This window comes from Bombus vancouverensis, chromosome 15 (assembly GCF_051014615.1).
Source record: "Bombus vancouverensis nearcticus chromosome 15, iyBomVanc1_principal, whole genome shotgun sequence".
Lineage (NCBI taxonomy): Eukaryota > Metazoa > Arthropoda > Insecta > Hymenoptera > Apidae > Bombus > Bombus vancouverensis.
This window is the reverse complement of record NC_134925.1, coordinates 4,208,803-4,222,388: the sequence shown is the minus strand read 5'-3', so window position 1 is coordinate 4,222,388 and position 13,586 is coordinate 4,208,803. Positions and strand designations below refer to the sequence as shown.

General features: G+C 39.5%; 1 protein-coding gene across 1 annotated transcript in view; it reads right to left on the bottom strand.

Annotated features, from left to right (window-relative positions):
• Positions 1-13,586, bottom strand: part of kl-2 (dynein heavy chain 2, axonemal kl-2) — a 220,718-nt gene that overhangs the window by 40,591 nt on the left and 166,541 nt on the right. The gene's annotated exons all lie outside the window — the stretch shown is intronic.

Genomic DNA, 13,586 nt, shown 5'->3' with positions numbered 1-13,586 from the left:
CTCTGCACCGGGACCAAATTTTCTCCGATCGTAAAGATCGTTCGTTAGACGGCGATCGAAAGTAGCGATCGCGATGGGTCTCCTTAAATCCGACGGGAGAGTTAAATCGGACACATTCGTTTCTAAGAATCTCTCCTGTCCGTTCCGATATCGTTTTTCGTTAGTTCTCTTCTTCTCCGCCCCGCTTTCTCGAAGGCGCATACAACCAGAAGAGCACCAAGCCCACCACACCCTCTGTGCCACCCTCAGGATACGACTTCGCTGCTGGCAATCTAACAGGAACGATAAATCGCGGCCAGCTAGTGAATCGGCGGAAGAGGAAACACGTTGGGTGATCGAGGCGCCGCGGGAGGACACGTTGCCATAATTTATTAGACTATGATAGCGAGTATTATGTAGATAGTACCGATGCTCTCTCCCTCCCTCTCTTCTCTCTCTCTCTCTCTCTCTCATTTTCCTTTTGTTATGCTATAGGAAACATTCTCTCAACCCGAGGGACTTATTACTGTCACGCAGCTTTCCATGCCAATGATTTTTCACAAATTTTACATTCTAACCCTGTCACGTTCCTCATGGTATGCTTTTTCCTTTTTACTCTTCGTTCTTCGTCGTTCCTCTTTTCTTCCCTCGTTGGATCTATGCGAGTGACGCGAGGATTTCACGAATTTGTTCAGCAGTCGCGAAAGATGTATTCGTGAAAGGAGCACGTCACTTGCTGACGAGGCTCTGGGTTGTGAAGGTTGGTGGTTGTTGACTCTTCAAACGCCATCCAAAGACTTGTTGTTGGCTATTTTGCACAAGGGATGATAGGGCGGAAATATCTGCAGGAATTTGAACAGGAGCCTATCGCGCGGAAACGTTGTGCTTCGACCGTGGCTATTAGGCATCGGATTTTTGGTTTATCTTTGGATTTTGAATCATATATCTTTGAATCACGAATTCATAACAACAATTTGGATCATAAAGTTTTGGGTTATAGAACTTCGAGTTCTAAATCTTTAGATTATAGAACTTTGGATTACGCATCTATGAATTCTAGACCTGTGAAGTAAAAGATACTTCAGAAAGACATTAAAACGAACAAACATTTCTGAAATTTATTTTATCTTGTTTGCGCGACGACTCTGTTGCATCTAATGTATTGTTTACAAGGCTTCTACATCAAATATTTGTAAAATATTTGCACAGGTTGTTTTACGACGAAAGTGGTAGGAAATGGCGAGAACGGATAGTGTTTAGGATGTAACGACGGAGAAAGCTGGAATATGGGTTTTTTTTCAGGTTTGGAAGTGAAAATTTGTTGCCTTCGGCTGCTCGACAGTTCGTGTGTCATAAAACACAAGCGAGTGTTTCAACTTGCTGACTTTTACGATGCTCTACGTCTTAACAGGATTGTTTCGCCAAACCTGTTTACTGTTTCATTTCTTCTAATTTATTGTGATTGTCTTCCCTTAGATTTAAGTATCTTTTTGCTACTTTTTTACTTGGGGGTGAGTTCCATAATTATAATTAAGATACTTCCCCGTTTTTCTTGCTACTGCAAATGGATTATCCTTTTTTTGCCAGAGCCAAGTACTCATTTTATATTAACACCATGTTCCAGGCGAATTTTATCTTCTGGAAACTTCTAAAAAATTCAAGACATTTTGCATATTTCATTCTCAGCCGAAGGCAAATCTAACCAAAAAGATTCTAATACCATTCGTATGTAACAGCAGTTCGAAATTTTTCCTCTTTCTAAAAATTTTTTCTACAGCTTGGTCCAACTGCGACAATTCGAATTTTAATCGCTATCATTTTGAACATTTTTTTCCCTAAAAAGCATCGTGAGTGAATTCCCGGATCTCGCACGGAACATCGATAATCCGCGCAGCGTTACGCGGAATGCGCGATACGCGCGAAGCATCGGCCGATAATGGAAAATGTATTGCCAGCAGGAAGAACAGCAAGGCACACGTTCCAGCCGCGTTTTTCACCGGAAAAAGAGAGTGACATTCTCGCGACACGCATGGAAATGATCGGCCTGCCGTCAGTACGGAGGATCATCGCCGAATCGGCGAATTACCATTGAATTTTTCATACCAGCGTTGCGATTGCAAGGGAAAGGAATGTTATCGCGATGCTATGAAAAATACGTGAATTCTATTGCACTTTTTTTCAAATGAGAGGTTGGTATTTTCGGAGGTTTATTTGGCCAGTCATTTCATTAGAAACGCGATTATAGGAATTCTACATCAATGTTGGTGAAAAATTGTTGTGATTGCAAAAATATTTGATTTTTATCAATTTATCTGAAATAGGAGTTGGCTTTCGAGCGTTTATCTGGATAAACACTGGATTAACTGCGAAATTATGAGGATTTCTCAGTGACGATTACAGGAAGTCAATCTTTATTAAAAAAATTAATTTTCGCCATATATTTATTATTTTTTTTTTTTAAGAGCGGCTAATTTTCTCATAGTTATTCACTCGGCAATTAATTTAGCTGCAAAATTATTTATCAGCGATGATTAAAAAATGTCCTCTTCATTAAAATTCACGACTACTGATCGTAAAAACGCGACGAAAATGTTAATTATTTTTTGCGAAAGGAGGGCGTGGTTTTTCGAGGATTTATTCGGAGGTGAACCACTCGATTAGCAGCACGATTACGCGAATTTCCCAGTGGTGATCGTGAAAAGTCAGTCGTTCTGTTTATTAAAATTCATTAACATTGTATCGATCGGTGGATGAGTGGGGTTGGTCGGGGGTTGGGCTCGCAGGGACACGGCAATAACGATTCGCAATAAAATTCTCGTCCAGCGGATTAACCGTTACAATTTCGTTACGCGTTCAACGCGAAAGTAATTCCTTTTTTTTACCATGGTGCTACCGGGGTGAGACACGATCGAACCCCGGTGAATATCGTGGCAAACATTTTTGCTTGACCATGCTGGTGTATTAACACGCGTGCGAGCGTTACAGACATAGCGACCATTGTCGACGTAATTACGGGCACTTTGCGCGGTGTGCGAAATTATTTCGCCATCCTCTGCTAGCCATTGAGTCTGTGTAACAAGCTACGATTTCAAATTTTCTTTCCTGGAATAAAATCCAATTTTTTTCGCGATAGGAAGGATCAAAGTTGAGGAACATACGACAGGCACAATGCGTTTATTCTTTTGCAATTGATATTTGTGATTTTGTAGATTCGTTTCTGGTTTATTTCTAGATTGATTAGAGATTAGCCATAGATGATTCTCCTTAAAATGATGTTACTGGGTCCGAGGTAATAAGCATCGATTTCAGTCTTTCGCCCTTCGAATACAATCGGATCTTTTCGTGATAAAATGAAAATAGACATTTAAGAACGAAAACGTAAGATAAGAATGTGTCAGTTCCTTGTAAATGAGAGTTTTATAACTTTGCAGCTTTATTTCTCGTCTACTTAATTGACAAAGTTGCTGACTTGGAATATACGACAAGAAATACACTATACCTAGATGATCGTAATTAATGTGGTGTAATAGAAATAAATAGATATACGTATTTAATAATTACCTACTGTGTAATTACGTTTCAATTGAAAAAACAGGTAAACTTCTACATTGAATACGACTAATAACGCTACTGGTATCTCCTATTATACATTTGCTTCTATTATAATACATTTTAGAATTATCATAAGACAGGACTAAATAAATAAAAAATAAAAAAGTTAACAACCATAGATTAACGAAATTTTTCAAACGCACTAAAAAAGATTCTAGCACCTACGTAATTCACGATTTCATCCCCTCAATTACGAAGAGCGACTGCGAAGGGGTTAATATGAAATTAAATCCCATTGGCGATTTTGCGACGAGTCCTCGGCGCCGAATTGCCGTCCTCGATCATCCACAGCCAGTCCGTGACATTAATTGTTCGCAGGGTAGTTTCAACCTTCTCCCTTCCTCTGTTTCTCACCACCCTATGCTTGCTAAATCTCCTTGCAGACACCCGCTGGATATTTCGAATAAAGCCCCGTGCTCACAATTCGAATGCTCGTTATTCGACAGACAGGTATTGGTTTATCCAGTTTACCTACTTTCTAAACTAGCGACGAATTAGCCACGTTTCTCCTTCGAATCGGTTCGAGAAACGGGTCTCGAATTACCATAAACCCGGAGACAAATTAGGAACTCGGATACGCCGATTAATCGTCCACCAGAGCGGCCACCTTCAGCGTCATAATTCAACCCCTGGCGCACTCCTATCGATGCTACCTCATTGTCAGACTCGTTCGAATGATTTTCTCTCCAGTTTCTGTTAGTTGGAGCTACAAGGCCGAGAAAAAATCTTAGACCTTCCATTAAACGCTTCTGTCTCAATAAAATCTTACTAAATCCGTGAACGAAGGGAACCATAAACGAAGAACACCATATCTAAAATTTTATCTTTACATAATTACACATTTTCTAAAAATATATATTATTTTCATTGTAATATAAAACCAATAACGTCGATCGTTTAAGATCTTTGCACATATGATCGATATAACGTTTTGTTGTACATGATCGATAGGAGTGACTCTAACTTTCTTTCGTGTCATACTGTATAAGAAAGTTTAACGGAATTAAACGATTTTAACGGGGGGGGGGATTAAAGGGGCGAATTATAAAATATTGGAAAATATTTGAAATAGCTTGAAAGTTTGTTAATTATAATGATTCTTTTGTGACTGAAAATATAGTACATAAAGTAGTTACAACGATCAAAGCAGAAGGTGTTGCAACATAGGATGAAGGAATGATCGAAGAAGAGTAATATTTAAGAAAAACAAAACTTTCCAATTTACTTGTTTTGAGTATCGGGCATTTAATAACGGTAAATTGAACATCGAGGAGCGAGCTATACATAATATTAGACCTGGTGGAGTTCCTTTCCGCCAATTACCACTCTTCATTTTCGCGGCTCGATATTGCTGTACTTTCATCGTAGTTTCACTTACATCGTAATAAAAATTCCAACGCAGCGAAAAAGAATTTACGAAGAATCTTTGCTAAACTGTTCTCTCTAATTTCATCCTCTTACTTTATAATGTCGCGCAACATTCGTGTTACGATTAACTTATTTAAAATTGGAATTTCAGTTTTAAAAAGACTAAAACGAACGATGTATCTGATAAATGCAACAGATGTAGTTAAATATTTCAGTTGAGATTTAACATTTATAGCGTGCTCTTTACTGGTACACGAGATCTAACTTTTTCTGATTGAAAAACATTTTCTGTACTGACCGATCTTGAATCTTCTTATTAATTTTCTTTTTTTGTTACTGAATACGTCACAATTAATTCTCGTTGAGAAATGCAAGTATGCCGGCTGGAGTGTTACAACGGCATATCCATCTAGGGGCAGTTGTACGTAAATTCAGCATTCCATTATTTCACGGAAATTCATGTACATGAAATAATCATCTTTCAATCTTGAAAATACTACAAATTTTTCATACAATCTGATACAAATTCTACGCGATATTTAAATATCTTCCATCAAAATTCCATCGAATTTCGTCAAAAGAATATATTAATACCAATTTTCAAATACCGAACTAATATATCGTAAATCAGACGCGACAAAATTGTACAGAAGGTTAGCGAATACCAACATCTCGAGATAATTCATCGCGGAATAACAGGTTTGAAGAACCAAAGAGATAAAGGAGACTCCAGAAAGAATAAGAAAATCGGGGAGGAAAATCGGAAGAAAAATACAGGGAAACTAGAGGAATTGGCAAAGGGAGGAGAGCTGCATAGCGGAAGGTAGAAATGTAGAAAATAGAAGAAACTGGATGGCAGAGGAGAGTCGCTAGAAGAAGCCTTTAATATTTTTCTCGTAAATCTTACGTTGTCTCTCCTCCTCGTCGGTGGACTCAGCGTCCAAGTACTCTCTGTGTGGATCCGAGGGCGGCTTATCTTTAACTTTATCTTTCCGACTTTGCATTTTATTGACGGCTCGGCCTGCCGGCCCCGACACCTCTGCCGCTCGAGGGTCTCGTGCAGCTGATTTATGCGACCCGACCGACTGTTACCACGATCCACCGAACCCTTTCGTCGGTTTCCTTCTTGCCGTAGATATTGTCAAGAGCCACGCCAAGTCGCTCGATTCTCCACTGAGAACCACTCTGACGGACGGGATCTCACTCGATCGTCGCCTGTCCTCCTAATCGAGAGTCGACTTTCTGTCGCTGCTTCACCGCGTGTCTCGGATTCTCCGCTCGTTTTCCACGAATTCTTTCGTGGCTGAATTCACGATTGAAATTTCGCTATTTCATCGAACAGAATTTAAAGATTATAGAGATTTTAAAGGTTACATCGAGTGAAAAAGGGGAGAAAAGTAATGTTACAAATAGTGTTTCTAAAAATTTGTCTGAAAATTTAGCAACGTCTGCGCCATCTTCTCGTAATAAATAACGTCTTTAAGATGAGTGGAAGTAAGTTATTTGCGTTTTGAGAGCTGAATGGAATGAATTTTTAATGAATATTCTTCAACCGAACCGTTTGATTTTTAAATTCCCATTCAGAGTCCTATCTTTTAATCGCTTTAACGCTTTCGCAGGCGTAACCTAACCCAGTGCATATCCTTTATCCGTAGAAAATCCTGTGACCCTTCTCAACGCAACGACACAACCAGACATCGTGTTATTCCACGGATTTACAAGACGTGGTTTCACCCTCTGAGATTATCGTTTCCGGTATACGGATGCCGATCCCTTGCACCGGCACCAGTAAACTCAACCAGAATATCGTAGATCTACATGCGAGGTGCGGTGCAAACCGTAATAACCAACGAAGAATTCATAAAATCGAAACTTAATGGGACGAAGACACACAAAAATGGAAATATCGTAAACTCAATGCCTTAAACAGAGTACAGTAGAATTTTTTATAATGTGGTGGATACATTGGTTCACGAAAATATTTGAATACTTATCATGAAAAATCTTTATGCTTGTATTGTATGTATTATACAAAACATTTTGAACTTTTGTTCGCGCTGTAATGAGACACGGCTGTCGTAATTGTACTGATAAAATTTTGAACCAATTTGAAAATGTATAGAGGTGGTTCTTTTTACTGAATCGCGAATTGCTCACATGTGCACGGTTCCCCTAAATAAGATGCAAAATGGCGCTACTTTCAGTCGACAATACCGATCGATCCCATCGGCTCCTATTCGAGGAAATATAAATCCTGTTTAATGCACCGGCCGGTGAAACGACGTGGATTTGCGAGCAACCGAACGGCCATTTGGGAGCTCGATGCGAGATTGATGCGCCACTCTAAATATCCTGATCCATCTCCCATGATCCCACGGAATCGTCGGGCCAATGATAAGCTTAAATAACCGGAAATATAGGGGAACAATGGACGTTGCGTTTTCAGTCCCGATACGAATGTTTCTTTTTTCTATATTTGCGATATCGAACTTTTATCCGTGTTCCGATCATCGCGGATTACTCTAAAATTCAAAATTCTGTATTTTCACCCCTTCCGTCCATTTTTTATTTTTTTGCTTATAATAAAGCATAAATTGCGGTTATCGAGTAAGCTGCGCGTACAGAAACTTCATTTTTCTAACAATAGTGCTGCGTCGTAAGTGGTAGAATGGTTCTTGGCTGTTTAAGTTACTTCTAAACGCGCAGAGAAAAAAGAGCGGAAGAAAAAAGAAAAATGTTGCAAGCTTGAGTGGTCCAGGTGGTGTAATTGAATTTTTGCGTTCTACGTAAAAATTGTTCAGTAGCAAAGGAAAAAAGAACGAACCTTTGATTATCGGTGTCAATTGCCCGTCAAACCTGATCGCTGTCGGCAGCAACTTTTCAGAGGCGTCAAAGGGCGTGGATTTTCGATGCACGTGCCAGGGAAAGTGACAAAAGCGAGCTTTACAGACTCTCGCACGCGCGTCACACCTCGCCCCGCAAGTTTAGCGTTCGATGAGAAAAATCTGTCGCTGATGAAAGCACCGTCGAGGCTGCTGCCTGCAACAATTTCTCCCTCGAGGAAATTCAGTCTGCCCCGAGACGAACCTACTCTTCCAAATCTTCCCTGCAATCTTTCTCTTTACTGATACATCGTTTCGAAGCCTGTAAAAGATAGCTCGAGGAAGAACCGGAAGAAGCTTTGCGCATAGTATCGTTTCAAGGCGTTTAGAGGTATATCATCGGAAAAATTGAAGAAGATTCGAAGTTACATATGAATACGTGTACTTTAAGGTACGGTTTCACTCACCGAGAACAGTTTCTTTTTCGGCTAAAGCAAAGAATCGTTCCGGGTATTGAAGTTTTCTGATCAGAATCGAACTCTCTTCCGTTGAAGATCTCATCTGGCTGACGAATCCGTTCTCCGTTAATAAGAGGAGACCGAAGAAAATGTTGGTAAATGTATTATTTGTATTTTTGTTTCAGTAGTTTGGTGTGCGTTTAGAGCTGTAGAAGTTTGATAGGATATCGATGGCGAGAATGTGAGAGGCAATTGGAATTTTGTCGCGATCCTATCGAAAATGGTACAGTAGTACAGGAATTGAGGATTCTTCTTACGTTTAAACTGTTCTTGAATTTTCTATGTCTGAAACAGGTTTTCAATTTAAAAACGACCAATGAAATTAATTTGATAAACAGAAATAAGACGCAATTATACATGGAATAATTACTATTTTCCAATCGTTACACGAAACGATGTTCCATCTTCGGTTCATCCGTCAAGATTAACGATTCTCATGCAACCAGCAGGTTTTTTCGTACAGTCGAATGAGCGATGATTTCGACCGTACGTACGAAAAGAGAAATTGCATCGAATGAACGAGTGGACGGGAAAGAGCGGCATGGAAGGGCGCAGCCGGTCGATGGAACGAGATTAAAAGAGGCAAAGCTACAAGATTAAAAGGCAATGCCGGACACGGGCCGAATCGAACAGCCCGGACGACTGCTCGCGGAGACATTTATATTCCCGGGAAATCGTTATTGACCGATCAGAGAAACTCGAGCGATCCCCGGCGTGTCGTTCTGCCCCTTTCTTTCTTTCCTTCTTCCCTTCCTCGATCCAACGTCCATACTGTGCGTCGTCACTGTCCTTTCAAAGCTGCACACGTATACACCGCCACCATCTCGCTTTGTTCCAGCTTCCTTCGGGAGTTTCATTGTCGTTTATGATATCCAGCCTTTTGTAGCTCCTCCCTTCATCCTGTCCACCAGTCCCACACCGATTCCTCTTCCATCGACTTCCTTTTCTCTCTGTTGAGACTGTCGTTCCATCATCGTTGTAACGAGCAATTTTACTAGTACCGTGCAGAGAACGTCGTTTTGCGTGGTATTCGATTGATCGGCATTATATACACGATGCTTTGGTTATCTGAAAATTGGAGATAATGGTAAGATATACGCGCAATAAATTTCTCGGTTAATGTATATGGTAGGAAGCGTGTTTGTGTATAGTCGTCGTATGGAATCGAGAACCGAAGCTTATTTCGTGCTGTTCAGTGATTTTATATAACAGAATTGTTTTGTCTTATCTTGTCTGTTTATTGGAATTCTTTAATAACGGACCAAATTAGTATATTATTATCTAAAACCTGTTTTAAAATCCCCTAGGAGAAATAAGATCTCCACAGTATCGTTAGTAATCGTTTAACGATCGAAGAGAATTTTCCAGTCTCTCTATTTGTTATTCTTTTGTCTTTCTTTTCGTGAACCGAGCTATATCGAAAAGGAATTCTGCGAAGCTGCAAAGCCACCACTTCCATTTTCCATCGTGCAACCCCAGTCAGGTTATTATTCCCTTAACGCAACGATCGGATAACGTGGCATCCGAATTACTCGGCCCACTTTTATTGCACCGCTATTTATCACCGGGACGAAACACCTTAGCGTCGAGGCTTCTACTTCTATCCATCATCCTCCATCTTCTTCCGTCGTCCATTTAACGCGTGGCGTGCTCCTCTTTAGCCTTTAAGACACCAGCCACGCGGACCAAACAACTTTATCCCTCAACGAGGTATCATTAATCCTACGAGTCAATGAATATTCGTTCTTTACAACAATTAATAAGAATCGACACTTATGCTACGTACAAATTAGGACGACAATCTTTTCGTTAACTGTTTTCCAGTCTTCTTAAGACCAGTAGCTTATCGAGCTTTCAACGAAACAAGCCAATGAATATTGATTATGTTATTATATTACCAACGATTATTGAGGAGTTTTCTGCAAGTAGAATTATTACGAAATTTTTCTTTGTTTTGTAAATATGAAAAGAACAAAGTCCTCCGAAAATTATTATAATTATCCATACAGAGTTAAAAATTCACGAATCGTTTTAACAAAACCATCAACAATTTTGCAAAAAAGGATTCTTTCGACGTACTAATGGTTCTGTCAATCTTAGATGGAGCAAAGATACTAGTAGAATCTGCGAAGCTTCCCATCGCACACTGGTGAATCTGTTCTTGGTTTTCGAAGCTTCATCAGTCTTTCGGCTTATCGGAACCGGAAGGAATCTCGAAGAAGCGATCCTCTGCCAGCTGGAGCAGCATAAAAAAAGACATTCCTTGAAGGCCGCCGGTCCTATCTGGGGGAATGTTTCTGACCGCACATGGATCTTTCGGAAAAAATGTTCGGCAATGAACCAAGGGAACGGAAACCATTCCTTCCTCTCTGTGGTTGGCTCTTGGCCGATGATACTGAAAGAGAATCCTGGAAAATCGTGGCTAGTTTTCTGTACGCGTTTCTAAAGTGCCAAAAAAAAAAAAAAAAAAAAAATACTCTGTACATTTGTGCGTGTAGCAACAGGACCTTGAAATAACAAAGCTAAAAAAATGTTTAATTCTTGTACACATACGAAACACAAGTGGTTGGAACAACTACTTTGCAAGATGGTCGGAGAAATTTTAAGCTTGTCCTTCTGAATGTTTCACGATGCTCGATCGGTCGAACGTGATCTGCACAATAAACATGATATTACTTGTTCCTCGACTTTCCTTTTATTTTATTCTATGATCGTCTCATTCGTGGTTCAATTACATTAAGCCGAACGCATGCAAGGCTCGGCTTGCAGCGGAAGGTTTATCGGTTGCTAGAGATCGTTTCGTAATTGCCGCCAGATGAATTTGCTGTGGTGCGAGGTAACTGCGAATATATCGTACCGGGGCCAAGCAGGAAGGCGGAAATTAAAGGAACGAGAACTGTGTACGGGCAACGAGTTATGAAATACGACACGGGTACACGGATCAGTCTGAAATTTACACGAAATTTAATCGGGTTGGGCGAATACACGCCTCCTACTAGTTGTCTATTGCCCTATAAAGATCGTTCGTGCTTTACAATCTTCTGTCAACGTTTCCATTGTTATTCATCATAGATAAGAACAGGTTAAACTACATTTGAGATATATGTATACACGTACAGACGTATGGACGAGTTATATCAATTAAATCATCTGTAAATTACACACTTAACTTTTAATTTCAGTCCCAAATGCACAAAGAGAAACATGCGTGAGATTTCACTTCAGCGAAGAGTTCGTAACATTTTAGAATTTAATCCGGAAAATCTCATATTGAGAAATCATATTAAGGGCAAATTATGAACGAATAAATACAATAAAAATCGTGAAATAATTTACGTAGGCTTTCCAAGTTAATTCGAAGATATACGTACACGTATGAGATCATTTTGCTTTCATCCGCAATCTCTCGTTTTTGTCGCAAGAGGATGTTCTATGGTCGCGATGGGATAAACACCGGGGGTTTGTGAAACAATCGAATGGGGCATTCGAGGGAATTTATCAGTGACGCGAAGTGTGTTGTAACGCAGCGATTTAAAATGTTAAACGCGTATCGTGGAATTATTGGGGGCAGCATCGAATCCAAATTATCAATAATGGGCTATTTAAAACGATTAGCGAATTTCCGCCGAGGCAAACCGTACTTTACAGGAAATCTGTATAATGAGATTGTCATATCGATATATTTTGTATCGCCTCTTCTTTTTTTAATTTTAAAGTCGCGTTCAACTGCGTATTGTACTTTTCAAAGTGTTACAGAGCAAAGTACCCGTGCAAAAGTTATTCTGTGTACGAAACACGAAGAGAGTAGCTTTCTTTTTAACTTTGAATCGCTTTTCCGAGAAAATCAAGTTCGAATGTTTATCAAACGTATATGAATTTGGAATTTATGGACTTTTAACGAGATACGAATGAATAATTGGCAAAAGATTATCCTACAAAAATAAGTTAAAAATGTAGAATACGAATTTTTCATGTAAAGCTAGATTTTCGACAAAATCCAGTTTGAACATTCGTCAAATACGAACTCGATTTTCACTAGAACGAAGCTTCAAACGAAAAAAGTTCAATTCCATTTTTTACTTATTTTCGTCTATAAAATAATCTCCTGTCGATTATCCACTTGTCTCCAATCTGGAACTAACCAAGTTGGTGAAATAACTTTTCAAACCTAATATTCTCCGAAACGGGACATCGAATGAAAGAATTACATTCTATATTTTTGTCTTACTTTTGCATGCCACACCTCGTATACAAACGATAAACGGTGAATCACTGAAAATCTTATTCGCCTGGTAACAATGGCAAATGGAAATTACTATGTAACTCCGATAGTTCAGTTAACCAGAGGTTCGCTAAAAGCCATCGACAGACGTCTCTTCTTTGTTTCTGACTGTTATTTTACCATGGTAGACAGCGAAACTTTTTGAAATTCCAGAAGAACCAACGAATGGTCCCAATGGCTCGTGAAAGTATGAAAACTTCGACTAGGAATGGCGGAACAGTTTGCTATATTTCGTCTGACAAAAGCACAAGCTTCTGGCGAATACGCAGGCGAAGTTCGTCGAAATGGTCGGACACTTAGAAAATTGCGATTCTTGTATTAATGTGTCTTTTTATACAGACACCTTGACGTGTATCAAGAAACATTCTGAAAGGCTGTCTTTAAAAGTAAAAGTGTACAACTAAAGTGAAAACTGCGTAAATCTTTCTATATGTATCATATGCATATATTTTTAGGGATTTCAAATAATCTACCTTTCTTCCTTGTCGTTATTTTCTTAAATGAAAATTGTCTTTTTATAAAGTGTACGAAAATTTTTATAGATGATTATACTATGTTTATCTAGCTAATCGATATAACTTGCGAATCATTTGCAAATATTGCTGTCTATCAATTCAACGAAGAAGTTGAACGAATTTTCAAAATAGTCGAAAGTGTTCAGGTTTTAACATACTCGAAACTTCGGATTGAACCAACGAAGTTGGCTCGGAAGCTTAATCCACATTAATCCAAACACACAACGCGTTGCACGAAGAACAGGAAGAAGAACACACGTCAAATCAATTAACGCGCGGGGGATACTTCTGTTTCAGAAGAAAATAGGTCGAAGGGCCGGCAGGCGACCGAAAGCGAGCGTAGCCATCGTATGTATGCTAATTGAACGAGGGGCAATCTGGAATGGACCCAGCCAGTGGCTTCCAGTTGATTACCATGGCAAGTACTCGGGCGGAGAGTTCCTCCACGAACGACAATGTGAAAACAGCTTTAATGTTCCTTGCCGGTTTC